The following is a 15,559-nucleotide window of genomic DNA, read 5'->3' on the forward strand; positions in this document are numbered from 1 at the left end:
CCTGCCTTTGACCCCGGTTTGCTTCCGACTCCGCTTCAGCCTGCTGCCTGCCTCTGACCCCGGTTTGCTACAGACTCCGCTTCAGCTTACAGCCTGCTTCAGCTCCGGTTTGCTACAGATTCCGCTTCAGCTTACAGCCTGCTCCAACTCCGGTTTGCTACAGACTCCGCTTCAGCTCCGGTTTGCTACAGATTCCGCTTCAGCTTACAGCCTGCTTCAGCTCCGGTTTGCTACAGACTCCGCTTCAGCTTACAGCCTGCTCCAGCTCCGGTTTTCTACAGACTCCGCTTCAGCTTACAGCCTGCTTCAGCTCCGGTTTGCTACAGACTCCGCTTCAGCCTACCGCCTGCTCCAGCTCCAGCTCCGGTTTGCTACAGACTCCGCTGCTGCCTGCTGCCCTGTCTTCAGCTGGCCCTCGGCCCTGTACAACCGGGTCCCTGCTTCCCGGGTACCTTGGACTTCCTATCCTTCCTGTTTACTCTGGTCCCGGCCTAAGCCCATCTCTGCTTCTGGACTCTCTGCCTATACTCTAAGTCCCGAGGTCCCAGTGCCCTACGGGCTCCTCCTGGGGGGTTCCTGGTTCCCGGGTGAACACCTCCTGCCTGTGGCTCCGCCTCCCGGCCTACCCTGTCACCCTAGGTAGGCCGGCCCAAGGGTCCACTACCTCGCCAGCAGTGCCCGACTGCAACAGCAAGTAGCACATTTAAGACTAATCGGAGAAAATTCTTTTTCACTCAACGCACAATAAAGCTCTGGAATTTGTTGCCACAGGATGTGGTTAGTGCAGTTAGTGTAGCTGTGTTCAAAAAAGGTTTGGATAAGTTCTTGGAGGAGAAATCCATTAACGGCTATTAATCAAGTTTAATTAGGGAATAGCCACTGCTATTAATTGCATCAGTAGCATGGGATATTCTTGTGTTTGGGTAATTGCCAGGTTCTTTTGGCTTGGTTTGGCCTCTGTTGGAAACAAGCTGGGCTTGATGGACCCTTGGTCTGACCCAGCATGGCAATTTCTTATGTTCTTAACCATTGTAGGGTTTTTTCTTTTGCACCAATTTTGGAGAGACAGTCATTCATGACTGAGTGGTTTACCGTGTCGAAGGCTGCTGATAGGTCAAATAGGACTAAAAGGTAGCTGTGGCCATTTTCAAAGCTTTGAGCACGGTGTAGTTTAATGATAGGAATAGTGACTCAGTGTTCAGATGTTTCCTGCAGCCAAATTGCATGGGGAATAGGATATTGTTTTCTTCCAGGTGGTCACTGAGATGGGAGTGGATGATTTTTTCGATAATTTTGGCAATGAATGGTAGGTTTGATATGGGTTGGTAGTTTAGTGGGTTTTCTGGATCAAGGTTGGTCTTTTTCAGTATGGGTTTGATAATTGCTGATTTTAGGTAGTCGGGGTAGGTTCCTTCTGTGAGGGATAGGTTTACGATGTCTGTTAACGTTTTGGTTATTGATGGTTCGATGGCTTTTATCGTCGGTATGGGTATGCAATCGATAGGGTGTTTAGCTGGGTTCATTTTTTTGATGATCTTTTGGATTTCCAGTGAAGATGCTGCATCAAAGTTGGGCCAGCTTTTTGTTTGATTGATTTGTATTTTCGGGTCTTGCATGTTGTTGTTGAGGTTGTTATTTATGAGGTTTTTTATTTTTTTTCATTAAAGAAATCTGTGAAATCGTTGCTTGTGATCTTGGAGGTTGATGATATCTGGTCATTGGAGGATTTGGTTAGGCTTTGTACGATATTGAAAAGCATTATTGGGTTATGTTGGTATTTGTTTATTTTGTTTGAATAAAAGTCTTATTTTGCGTTGTAGATAAGTTTTTTGTAGTCTGCTAAATGTGATCGGTAGGCGTTAAGTAGTGTGGTTGTTTTGTTGTTCCTCCATGTTTTCTCTTTTTTTCTGAGTTCACGTTTGGCTGATCTGATTTTGTCATTGTACCATTGGTTCTGGTTCTGGTGTTTTGGGTTTTTTATTGTTTTCTTTATCATGGGGTTTATCTTGTCTGCTATTGTTTTAGTGATGGTGAGCTAGGAGGAAGTGGCATTTTCTGCGTTAGATAGGTCTATGTTTGTTGGTTATGTTTTTAGATTGTCTTGAAGTGTCTCGATGCTAAAGGGTGGCCGGTAGGAGAAGGATTTAAGTGGGCTTTTTATTGTAGTAAATTTACAGTTGGAAGTCAGAGTGGAGTGGATTATAGAGTGGTCCGACCTGTTTTAATGAATGTGCAGCTTAAAACAGTTGTGAAATCCTTAGTTATTTGACCAGAATTGTAACACTTTATTCTCTGGTCTTCTTCTCAAATAAGAACATAAAAACATAAGAAATTGCCATACTGGGTTAGACCAAGGGTCCATCAAGTCCAGCATCCTATTTCCAACAATAGTCAATCCAGGCTGCAAGTACCTGGCAAGTACCCAAACACTAAGGGGTAGATTTTAAAAGGTGCACACATGCATCCATGTGCGCGTAGCTCCCGGTGTGCATACATGGATGTGCGGATTTTATAACATTCGTGCACTGGCATGTGCATGTTATAAAATCTGTGGACTGCATACACGTGCGCACTGGATTTTATAATATGCATGCGTATATGCGGGCGGTGCACACAGGGGGGTGAATATTCTAATATTATGCGTGGCAACGCAATTGGGCCTCCCCCAGCTCCCTCCCAGTCCACTCCAATTAAGGCTAATGACCGCTGTCCCAGCTGGCCTCTGTCCCGCCCTGCTCCTCTCCGCCCAGACCAAGCCCCTCTAGCCTGCCCCTTTTTCAGGGCCCGGCCCTTTTGAAAATGTGCATGGCATGTGCAGGGCACAGCCATGCATATAAGTGCCAATTTTTATGCGTGCGGCCATTTTAAAATTCAGCTGTAAGTAGGTCCCATGCTACTGATGCCAGTAATAGCAGTGGCTATTCCCTAAGTCAACTTGATTAATAGCAGTTAATGGACTTCTCCAAGAACTTATCCAAACCTTTTTAAAACCCAGCTACAAAGGCTTCAAATGCTTCAAAATGTGGCCACAAGAATGATTTCAGGCTTCTGTTTTATCCTCTATTTTATCCTCTATTCACTGGCTTCCAGTGTCCTTTCGTTCACAATTTAAAATGATTTGTCTTAGTTTTAAGGCAATACATAGTCAGAGCCCCAAATATTTGTTCAGGAAGATTAAAAGATATGTATCTGCAAGACAATTATGTTCAGGAAATTATTTATGCTTGTTCTTCCACCTCTAAAAGAATGTAGACTGGCTAAAACCAGAGTGCAGGTATTCTAATGTGTACCTCCTACTATATGAAAGTCTCTGCCCAAAGAATTGTTAGAGAGAGATTTCTTGCAGATTAGAAAATTATTGAAGGTATATTTATACAAAAAAAAATATTTACCTTACAAGATGCTCTAAGGCTGATTTATTTAAGCAAACATTCATTTTATAAGACTGGGAAACTAAAACTTAGGTCACTGGCTGCCCAATTGATATAACTAGAAATCCACTGAGCAGTTTCCACATGGGTATCTTAACACAGAACTGTGTATTTGGATTAAATTTGTTTTACGCATATATATTTTTGATACATGCTATTTAATATTATTTATATTTGCTTATTATGCTACGTATTTGTATTATTTTTATTACATTTTGTATTCCAGGAAATGACCAGTTTAACCAGTTTGCCCACTCTAGATCCCCTTGGTTCTTTAGCCTGTACTCCGACCAGTTGAGCCTCAACCCTTAGGCAATTCATATATGGTTAGAAATAGTTTTATTTAGACTTGCACCTCATCAGTAGCAGAAGTAACTTTGCATTGAAATAGACCTGGATGCGCACCCTTGCGGGTAGCTACATACGTGCTTATCTCTTGGCCCCACCCGGGACTGCCCATGCCCTGCCTACATTCCACCCATTTTCTGCTCGATGTGAGATATGCGCACACTGGGGTAGATTTTAATAGGTGCGTGCGCACGTCCATGTGCGCGCCCATGTTATAACACGCGTGTCCGGTGCGCGCATGTTATAAAATCGTCAGGCTGCACACACATGCGCACTGGATTTTGTAATCCGTGCATGCGGCGCGCCCGGGGGGGGGGGGGGGGGGGGGACTGTTTTGCAAAATTCGCGCAGCGGCGATCGCGGCCTTCCCCAGTTCCCTCCCAGGCCGTTCCAATTAAGGAGCAGACTGGGAGGAAACTTCCCTATCCCCCTGCACATACTCCCTCCCTCTTCCCCTGTCCTCCCCAACCCCTTAAAAGTTCCTACTTTTTTTTCTTCTTTGTTTAAGAACTTATGCCGGCTCCTGAGCTGGGTAAGTTGCACGTGCCAGCACAGCGGCAAATGGCCACTGTACCGGCCGCCTCCAGCTCCGCTACTCCTCGTCCCCTGGACCACTCCTCCCCGCCCCAGAATTTATGCACGGGGGGGCTTTTTTTTTTTTTTAATTTTTAATTTTTAATTTTCAAACATTACATGATAGCAATACACGCATATCAAGAGATTGGGATAAAGGTATACATATATATTTGTAAGAAAAAAAAAAAAAACATCAGATTCCCACTGGAATATCTTTTTAAGTTTACACAAAAGAAATATGGAAAAAAGTTCCAGGTTATAAATCATCCCTTTATAAGGAAATAAAGGAGAGAATCCTATTTCTTTGGGAGTAATTAAGGAAATCATATATTCATTTTCAAATGAAAAGTAAAAAGAGAGGCACAGCAATATAATATTTCTAGATCCCAAAAACGGAAATTAGTTAGAGCTATGTTTAGTCAAGGAATGCGTATCTAGAAATATTCTTAACTGAGACGGGTCAAGAAAAATATATCTCATATCATTTAGTCTAAGAATACATTTACACGGATAACGTATGGTAATCTGTGCACCTATACCCCTGGCCTCCTGACACATTGCCAAAAAGATTTTTCTTCTTTGCTGGGTCGTTCTAGTCAAGTCCGGAAACATCCACAACTTATATCCCAGGTACTTTTTTTCTCTGTTCCTAAGAAAGAGTTTCAAAATCATATCTCGTTCTGATACCAATGAGAAACTTATTAACAACGTCCCACAATAGTCAATCTGTTCTTCCGACGGTTGTTCAAGAAATTCTGTCAGGTTTTCAATTCCTGGATTTGGAGGCTGATCGCCTTGTGTATCCTTCCTCTCCGTTTTAATGAAGTATATTTTTATTATTGATGGTATTAAATCTCTTGAAAGCTGCAAAGTCTCCAAAAGATACTTCTTAAATTGCTCCAATGGGGAAATTAGAGCAATATGAGGAAAGTTTAACACTCTTAGGTTTTTAGCTCTAAGTTCATTTTCTAAGTTTTCAATTTTCTTGGAATTTATCAGTTCTCCTTGAATCAAAGCATTTTGTGTAGTTTGTATCTGGGTAACTTGTTTTTCCAGTGTTTGTATTTTACTTGACTGAGAAGTTAATAAAGGTTCGATATGGCAAACTCGCTGTTGTGTATCCGTCATTATCTTTGATAAATTCCCTATAGCTGATACCAGGGAGGTGAGAGTTTTCCATACAAGGTCTAAAGTCACATTTTGAGGATTAGTCTCAGTTATAGCAAAAGAAATAGCTCTTACCATTCCTTCTTGTTGGCTTTCCTTCCCTTTTCCTGGGTCAGCCAACAGTCCTTCTTCCCCCAGGTGTAACGCTACTGCGTGATTGAGTTCAGGATCTCCTCCTGCTGCACTCATTTCCAGCCTTGGCTGGTTTTTGTGCTGCACTGAACTTTTAATCTCCGCAGTATTGGCGAGCAGCTCTACCCCTGCCAGTTCCCTCCCGAGGGACAGAAAATCGCTCGGCAACTCTGGTCGAGCTTTCATACCCGGATCCTGCAGCGGGTCTGCTCACGGGGGTGGAGGCGTTTTGGGAGCCCCGGGGCTCAATGATGTCATCTCATCCATGGGCGTTAGGCCTAGCTCCCCGCCTAGCGCCTCCGCGGATCTCCCCTCCGGGGTTGAAATTGCCGTTGGTGCAAAGAAGTGTTCTATATTCTGTTGCGAAAGGGCTTGTATCGGGGTGGTCGGGGTATCCACCCGGAGCTTACCCTTTCGCTTCGTGTGCGGCATATCCAACAAGGTAAATCAACAACGCAGGAGCTCCTCTGCACACATCCTCTCTCAAGCGGCCATTTTGGATTCTCCCTCTGCACGGGGGGGCTTTTAAAATTTGCCCTATTGGACCTTGTGCCCGTATGTGGCAGGTTTATAAAATCAGGCGGACATGCGCATCTCCCGGTCTTGGTGCGCGTATCACTTTGAAAATTCACCTTTAGGTGTGTATATGTTATATTTTGCATGCTTGACCCCCACTTAACGCTTTGAAAATTCATTGGAAATTTTTTTTTTTATTCAAATAAAAAAAAAGGAAATATTTTCTTTTTTTTATGTGGATATTTGCAGGGTTATTTTCAAAGCCTTGCCTATGGATAAAGCAATGCTTTACTTTCAGAAATGGGCTTTTAGAAACTTGCCTGCCCTCTGTGCACATTAATAGTAAGTGAACAGGGCCTCTATGTGTGTACTCTTACCCACAGCAGGGGAGGAGCTGTTGAATGTTCAAACGTATCAGATATTTTTTTTCTCAGAAAAATGACTTGCAGAAATTAGCAGGTGGGTGGCTTTTTTTTAGGAGAAATTTGAAAGTAAAAGTATACACATACTTTCCCTTCCAAAACTGGTGTAAAGTCCATCGGTAATTGACTCTGAATCAGTACGAGCAGTTCCAGATGTACCCCATGGTATTCTTTGTGGTTTATTCTTAGACTGAACAGGCTCTATGCATGAAGGACGGGAGTGATCGAAAGAAAGTTAAGTACATGTGGACGGAGTTGGTCTCAATAGTGTATCCTTGTGAATCTGACTGTGTGGAAGAGGCAGTAATGGTGGGGGCTGATCTGTGGGGCTGGAATAAATCTGTGTGAGTAAATCGCTTCACGGAGGTGAATACAAGCCATGTAGCCAGGCAGGTGAATAGGCATTTACGGATGGAAGCGGAGATGGAGTCTGATCACGGAGTGTATTAGTGAGCTCCGCCTCCTTCACACCCCAAAACCACCAACTTTGAATTGCGTTCAATATGAATAATCTGGAATAGAAATGTTGGTTAAGAAAACATATGGGTAATCAGCATAGAATGAGAAAAAGCCTGTAATAAAAATAATCTGTTGCAAATGTAGCAAATACCGTCAGGGATAAGTTAATGGAGAATGACATACCTTACCTGTCACCTGTGGTCATTCTATTGGCTGTGTTCTTAAGCACAGGAATGGTCAGTACGGTTCTCGTGGATAGAAGGGAGTAGCCTTTCATTATGGCTCAGGTCAATGTGGGTCTTGCAATGTCCAGAGTGTACAATGAGAGACTGAGGTATATGGTCATTTCCCATGGCATATGTGCTTTAGCAGGAAAGAATAGGTTGTTCCATTACAGTTCCTATAGACAGGTTTGACATGGTATCTGTGCTGTAAAAATAGGTGGATTAGTAATGTCATCCAGCAGTCAAAATATGTTCTTACAGTGTCTGTACTGAAAAATAAAACTCTTTGCAGTTCGCTGTACTTTTTATTGTGCTAACATAAGAGCCATTAGGGTCACATTTAAAGAAGGGAACAGTGGGATTCCGAAAGCTCACTTAACTCATCCTCATCGATAATGCTTTTGTCGGTCTTACAAAAAATTATCACAACACTCAACACTCCCGTTTTCTCCAAGATCAACAGGGCCACTGGAGCTCTGTAAAATAGAAGGGTGAATTATTCTGTGATATCGCTAATCGCTTTTCTCATAGTATTTTTTTTCAGCTCAAGTGCCAAACATTTAGATTAATAGGTTGGTAAATGCCAGAGTCAATGGCACTTTATTTCTTTTCAGCTGGGCATTGTGCCTCTTGACCGCCAGTAGAACTGGCCAGGAGTATCATTTTGGGCACTTATGCCATGGGTTTTTCTTTTTTTTTTTTTAATCCTTTGTATTTTGTCACTGCTATATTATTATATCAGCCGTGAAGTAGCAATGTCTTTGGAGAATATTGGAGGGTTTCTTTAAAGATCCTTCTGTAACCCTTATAGCTTTAGAGAGAGAACTTTTTAAAATGTGCCTCATGCCTGGACAATCTTCAAGTGCAATGGAAAGCAAACCCTTACCACCTTTCCCTCTGTAACCTACAGGGAGACTCGATGTATGAATCTCTTCAAAAAGAACCCTAATTAGTAAGAGGAGTACCAAAGGATCTGCCTTCAGCAGGTAACATACTTACTCTTTTCTCCTTACTTTTAGTTGTCTGCCATCCATTAATGCTTTTGCATGAAAAAAGAAATACTAGCATATTACAAAAATGCTCTTGTTCACCCTTGATATAGTGACTCGGGATACACTTTGAGAAAACGGATAATAAAAACACACATTAATAGCAGAAAACACCAAAATTAAAACTAGTGCTTGTAATTAAGGGCCCCTGTAGGGAGTAAAATAAACCTACAACCTTATGTGCATGGTAAACCTGCAAACCCCACATCGTGCCCTAGGTTTTATTCTCGGCATTAAAACAAGCCCATGCACCGCAGCCACTGGGGCTGAAAGAGCAGGAAGGCGTTTCAAATGAGTTTCTTGGGGGTCCATCAAGCGGAGGAAGAAGCAATTTAGCAGGGTTCAAAATGTTGCAAACTTCAAAGCATAATCCAGTTAAGAGAGACACACGCAGAAAATGAACATGAGAGGAGAGGCCGAGTGGGAAAATGTATTGTAGAACTGGTTAATAATTCAAAGAGGAAAAGAAAAACCATAACTGAAGAGTGTCGTGTGTCATTTTGCAATGTGGGATCATTCTGCTAGGAGATTCTTTGGCCAGCTAAGGGCATTTTTAGGAAAGCAGCAGGGCAGGTGCTTCCATTAGGCAAACTAGGTGGATGCACTGTTCTGGAGCCTCTGCTGCCAGTAGGAGGGAGCGCTGTGCTAGAGATAAACTGGGGGATGGGTTGCATGACTGAAGGCTCGCCTGGGGTGCCAAATAATCTTGTGCCAGCCCTGGAAAGCAGTGCATGTCTCCTTATTGTGGCTGGGAAACTGAGAGAGAGTTCTACTACTACAGATGTGCCCTGCCCTGCACACATAGTGCCCATCCAGTACCAGGGAGTGCTAATCATTCGCCTTTTGGGCTGTTTGTGTGGAGGTGGGCTCAGAAACCAAGTTACTTCCTTACAGGGCTATGGATAAAAGTATATTTCTGTGCTAGGATATGCCGTAGATTTATCCTTAAGTTTAGTCTTGTAAACATTGGTGGTGGTTTGGCATAATTTGTTTCTAAATCAGTCACTAAGCAAACTTAAATTTGCAGTGGTGCAAAGGCCATTGGAAAGCATGCAATCTATGTTGTGAAAGGTCCCCCCTTCTACTCCGCCTGCTTCTGGCTTTTGATGATGTTGCAGAATCCTTCAATCAATTTTTATAGGACTTTCAGATAATTCTGTTGCCTTCAGTCTTCGGAATAAAGCACAGAAGAAAAAGCTCTAGCTATTTTGTTTGTGCACTAGAAATTGTTTTTCTTTATTATCCGGTGCTAAATTCAGCTAATGCCACTGGAATGCTATAATTCAAGAAGTATCAGCTCTCAAAAATGCTTTTTCATAGTTTGGCACTGGATATTGTCATTTCTTATTTTTACTTTATTTTATTCCTGTATCATGTTCACCCTCATGTTTGTTCTGTGCCACTGGGTTTATTGCAAATATGAAAACTGGCTTGTGGTATTTTCATACTGACTAATCAGATATATAAAATCTAGTGATTTGAAACTGAATGTTTTACATTTCTCATACTTCAACTTTGAAGATGCGTAGAGTCCCTCTTTGCTGAGCAGTGATATTGACAAGGACATTCACTACAGCATGTCTCATTTCAGTATAAACCCATTGAAAACAGCAGCAGTTTTCTTGCTTTCGGTTCTTACAGGGGCTGGAAAACAAAAACCCAGCATGAGTGCTATGTGTAACCATTGCAAAATGCCCATAACTGTGTTCTGAGGGTTGTTCTTTCCTTGTACTGGTTTGTGAGCAGATGGTGCAGTGGCGTCTGTCGGTGGTCCTTCTTACTGGGCAGGGAAACGTCTCCCCTCTGTGGATGAACCGACCATCCCCACAACTACCTGTCTTCTGCAAGCTCAGCACAGATCACAGTCACCTCCACTCTAACAAACCCAAACCATGGGATTAAGTCCACAGCGTGGTTGGTGGCTCCATTATTGCCAGTTGCCGAATTTATTTGATATACCCAAAAAAAGAGGTCATCTTCAGATGTTCTGCTTCCACAGGGTTGTAACAATAAGGTAGACGGACAGCAAAATCACCACTTTAGCAGTGCCAGAAAAGATCCCTCATGACAGGAAATTCATTCCTGACAATTCAGTACAATTCATCTGAGAAAATCTGTCACTTTCTCAACATCAGATGGGATAAATGATGAGACTTCCAAAGCAGGCCGAGTTCTGTGGTGGTGTCCCCATAATTCCTCTTAAGGTCTCTTCCTAAAGAAGCTAGGCCATAGACTAGGCATAAAATATGTAATTTATTCCCACCATGGAAAAATATGCCTTCACTGGTTTCTGCACCAGGGAGTAAACAGACGGCAAACTGAAGAAGGGGCTGACAAAAAACTGGGCGAAAGCCACTCCATCACTCTATGTCCTCCTATGACATCACCAAGGCGTAAAGGCCCAATCTCCATTTTATATACCATCTACCACTGAATCTACTGTAACCCATTAATTTACATGAATGGAGGTTAAGATGATAACTTTGAAACTGCCCCGTGGGCGCACATGTACACACGTATGCCGGCTCGCACCAAAAGATGCGGCCATGTTATAACACACGCGCATATATGCATGGTATAAAATAGGCTGTACAGGCCTACATGTGTGCACAATTTTATATGGACACGCGCATGTGCACGCAAATGCCACCTCCACCATATAAGTGGGGGGATTTTAGAAGACACATAGTAACATAGTAATGACGGCAGAAAAAGTCCAAAATGGTCCATCCAATCTGCCCAGCAAGCTTCCCAAGGTAGTAACTGCCGCTCCGTGCAGGTTTCCCCCTCGTTTCTGTTAAGGGTAGTAACTGCCGCTCCATGCAGGTTACCCCCTCGTTTCTGTTAAGGGTAGTAACTGCCACTCTGTGACGGTTATCCCCTCGTTTCTGTTAAGGGTAGTAACTGCCGCTCTGTGACGGTTATCCCCTCGTTTCTGTTAAGGGTAGTAACTGCCGCTCCGTGCAGGTTACTCCCAAGCTTTTTTAATCATTCCCATCCTCTAGCCTTCAGGGATCCACAGTGTTTATCCCGTGCCCCTTTGACACGTGCGCCAACGCAATTATCAGTTTCCCCAGTTTGCCCCCAGTTTGCCCAGGTAAAGGATAGAACTTCCTAAGCCCCCTAGTTAATTAGCCTCCCTTTTACCCTGTTAGCCCCGACCCTTAAAACGCCACTGACTAGCCTATTTTTTTGTGTGTGTGTTTTAGTACATACACACCATCCATAGCAGAAGTAAAGTTACGTGGTAGGGGACACCGGCACACACTTGTGTGCTTAAGTATTTACACGCTGGTTTCATTCATAAATCCTGGACTACCCATGCTCTGCCCAGTCCTCACCCATTCCCTGCCCCTTTTTCAGCAAAAAACTGATACGCACGTACGCAGGCACCTTTTCAAATCAGCGCAGCGCCTGCTGACCCAACGTCTGCACGTGTATCTCAGCTTTGGCGCACTCTGGGCTTTTAAAATTCACCCCTAAGTGAGCATTAGGTAGTGTTAGGTACATGAGGGTAGAGACCTAAAAGGCACAGGGTTTATGCTAGCGTCACATATAGGTATAACATACTGCAATTTCTACACCAGATTTCAGTGCTGGGCAAAAATAGGACAGAAAGCAGTAGAAATATCTCATTTTGAAATGAAACAGGTTTTGCCCAATGATAGAGGTGATCATTTTCAAAGGCATTTCCTCTGGTTGAATGGTGCTTTACCTGCAGAAATTGTTTGTTATAAAATTGCCTGCCTGATATGTAGGTAACTTGCATATGTCCTGGATAGGTGGAGGTATTCCCAGGGTGAAGGTAGGGAGGGGTTTGGACTTGCACGCATACTTTTTGGATTTTCAAAAGTATACCCAAATTTTTCCTGTGCACGTATTTTCTGTGCCCATATCAGGAAGAATAACTGTGTGCAGGTTGTTTTGGTGGGATAATATTGAAAGTGAACATATGCACATTTGTTGACTTTGAAAATCGGTGTAACTGAGGCGCATGTTTGCCGATTTTCTTATGTGGGTTGTGTGGTTTTAAGGGTCAGAGCTAACTGGGGGAGTGGAGGTTATTAAATTAGGGGCTTTGGAGGACCTACCCCTTAACTGGGTGAACTGGGGACGAATTGGTTTAACTGGCACTGGTGTTGGCACACATCACATTTAAAATCCACGCGCTGGTTTGAAAGTTACCTATATGTGTGGAAATGTCACTTTTGCTTGTCCTCCTCCATACTTAGCTTTCTCCCTTGTACCTCTTTCTAGATTCACCTTTGTGCTGTGCAAGAAAAAATGCCGAATACATGCTTTCTGAAAGAGAAAAAGTGAGCAATACCAAACGTATGTGATTGGCTAAATCGCAGGGAATTTCCTTTCCCATAATGCTTTTCCAGGCTGAAATCATATTTTAAAAAAATCCCCTTATGCCTTTTAAAAAAAATAAAGAAGGTGTCAGGAATGGGAAAAGACAGAGATGATGAGAGACTACTAAGGATGCGCAATGTGGATATTTCCCCCCCAAAACTCAAATATTTGCAAAACTGCAGTAAAGTGGCAGAGCCACAGAAATGTCAGTGATGGAAATATCAACATGCAACGGAAAATAAAGCCCCTCTATAAGGTAGCTCTCCAGATCAGGATAACCTTGTGTTTTCAAATAAAACGATGAGGTGAGATAAGAACAAGGGTTTCACCTGGAATAATGAAGAAGCAGTGGTGCGTTTTCAAAGTGCTTTGCTGGCCAGGCACTGGACTTTTTTCATGCACAGGACAGACATCTGTAGGTTGAAAATATGAAATGAAGAATTAAGGGAATAACCCCGTACAATAAAATAAAAATGCATTGCTGGTGGCAAGGTGCAGACTTCTTGGAGTATTATACTCTTGACATTTTTTTTTCTTTACCAAGGTGTTTTCATATTGTGTGTTTTACTGAAAAACCATAAAAGACCTAATGACAGGCATGTGTCTTTCTGCTGACTTTGCAGAAAGCTATGGTATGAGATACAAACATGTATATTACCCATTCACTGGAGATACAAATATGTATATTACCCATTCACTGGAGGCCCAGATGCTATCTGACTTTATTCTTCCACTCATTATTTTACTAACAGTCTCCTAAACTCCCAGAAAATTGATAAAATTCCATATTTTTAATCAATTCCTATGCATACTTTAATTATTTGAATGGAAATTGGTGTTATCCAATACATCTCACACAAGTTTGAAGGAGAATCCCAGGAGGCCTAGAAGCCAAGCAAGCTAACAGTCCAATCTAATAAAGGAGAACTGCAGAAATGTGCTATAACTTTTACTCTACAGCTCCTGGGAAGTCCATATTTGTGCAGACTTCTTCATTTTTTTTAAATACAAAATTAGTGATGGAAACCAAGCTTCTCTTCATACGCTCAGGCTGCCATTTCCTCTCCTCGCAAGAACCGATGAGAAATAAGAGATGGAAAACTTCAGTAGTCCAAGAACTTCATTGGATAAAGGCATCGGGCATTTTTTTTTTTTACCAGCATCAGAAGCACTGAAAATTAGGAACCCGTCCACTGCTCTCCTGCAGGAGGAAGAGGTCACCACCGATGCTGGGAAAGGGCTTCGTTCAAGCCTCAGCTTATTGTTTATTCATCCAAATGTGGGGATTCGAAGGTTTTGTTGTCTTATTGGGCCCAGAATAACAGGAATGCTTTGGAAGTTGCAATATCTTTACCTTTTACTGGAACAACAAGAAAAAAAAAAAAGACTGCATATGGATGCTTTTTTCTCTCTCCTCCCTTCCGTCCCTTGTCCCCACAGGCTACCTCGTTATCATCCATTTATCCACTTATTGCCATCCTCAGTCCCAAGTCGCACATGATGAATGCTAATGTTATTAATAGCAAGTAGAAATCTGTGAAAATTCACAAAAAAAATAAAAGATTTTTCCCTCGTGTGTGTTGAGTGTTTGTGGTTTTTTTTTTTTAATGTGTGCCTTTGAAGACAGGCTGAGGAGACAGTGATTTGTTTTTCGAGCGCAGTAGAGTTGTGGAGGCTGAATGATTAAATACTATGGCTTTCAGGGATAGTGAACTGTTGTCTGAAGAAACAGTTCTGTGGAAGTTGTTTTCACACTGAGCTCCCTAATATTGGGAAGAAGGTTCTAGAGATGCGCAGCTCAAATTACTTTCTTTTGGTTCGTTTTTTTTTTGTTTTTGTTTCGAGGGAGGGGGTTCAATTTTATTAGTTCAGTTCTTTCATCAAGCTGAAATGAACAGTTTTAAAACATTAAAACAAACAAAAAAAAAAAACCAAACCCCCAAAACCTGAAATGGTGCTCCACTTCCTAGCACCAACAGGCCTTCCCTCCCCCCCGTCTAAGATACCCCAGAGGTCACCTACTGCAGGGAATTTCCTGGCCCTCACTCACCTTTCCCATGGAGGTCTTAGCACAGAAGAAAGGCGCAAGAGCAACCCCCATTCACTGCTACCCTGCTGCATCTGTTTAAAAATGGGGTCTGGATGAGACTGGTGCCAAAGTGACACCGAAACGGTGCCGGTCTCAGGGCCTGTTTTCGCCACTTTCTTGCATAGATGTACAAACACACAACCGTACAAGAAAATGCCACTAGCCAGCCCTGAGTTTGCAACCATTTTGATGTTACTTTGGTGCTCAGGGACTGCCAAAGCCATTTTTTTTTTTTTTTTTTAAAGAGACCATGGTGGGAACAGGAGCAAATGGGCATCTCTCCTACCTTTTTGTTGTTGCAGGTCCCCCACACAGAAGGGTGCAAGGGGATCCATGGAGGTCCCCTGCCCCAGCTCACTTAAAGGGCTGAGGGGGGCTTGGAGGAGCCTACGGAGGCTCTGGATGCATTTGGTGATAGGGTCACATTTTTTAAAAAATTTTTAAAAATTTCTTTTAACTGGGACTAGAAGATCCGATCATATCACTCCTATATTGAAGGATCTTCATTGGTTGCCTGTCAAATATCAAGCACAACACAAAGTTTTATCTTTAATTCATAAACCATTGTACAATGAAAAGATTGAATGGCTAACCTCAGCTTTACATTTCCATATTCCCTCAAGAATCACAAGATCAACTGGTACGGGGGTGTTGCCTATACCATCTCCTAAAATTGCACACCTCAATAATGTATGAGAAAGGGCGATTTCTATTGCCGGGCCCCAGCTGTGGAACTCTCTGCCACAAGATTTGCAGATGGAATCAGATATTAAAGTATTCATAAAGGGTG

General features: G+C 42.6%; 1 long non-coding RNA gene across 1 annotated transcript in view; it reads left to right on the forward strand.

Moving 5' to 3' along the window:
• Positions 1 to 14,245, forward strand: part of LOC115100448 — a 326,935-nt gene extending 312,690 nt beyond the window's left edge. The window contains exons 3-4 of the long non-coding RNA XR_003859068.1: positions 8,186 to 8,261; positions 12,582 to 14,245. This is a non-coding gene — a long non-coding RNA (uncharacterized LOC115100448). The remainder of the gene's footprint in view (positions 1 to 8,185; positions 8,262 to 12,581) is intronic.
• The last annotated feature ends 1,314 nt before the right edge of the window (positions 14,246 to 15,559 follow it).

This window comes from Rhinatrema bivittatum, chromosome 10 (assembly GCF_901001135.1).
Source record: "Rhinatrema bivittatum chromosome 10, aRhiBiv1.1, whole genome shotgun sequence".
Lineage (NCBI taxonomy): Eukaryota > Metazoa > Chordata > Amphibia > Gymnophiona > Rhinatrematidae > Rhinatrema > Rhinatrema bivittatum.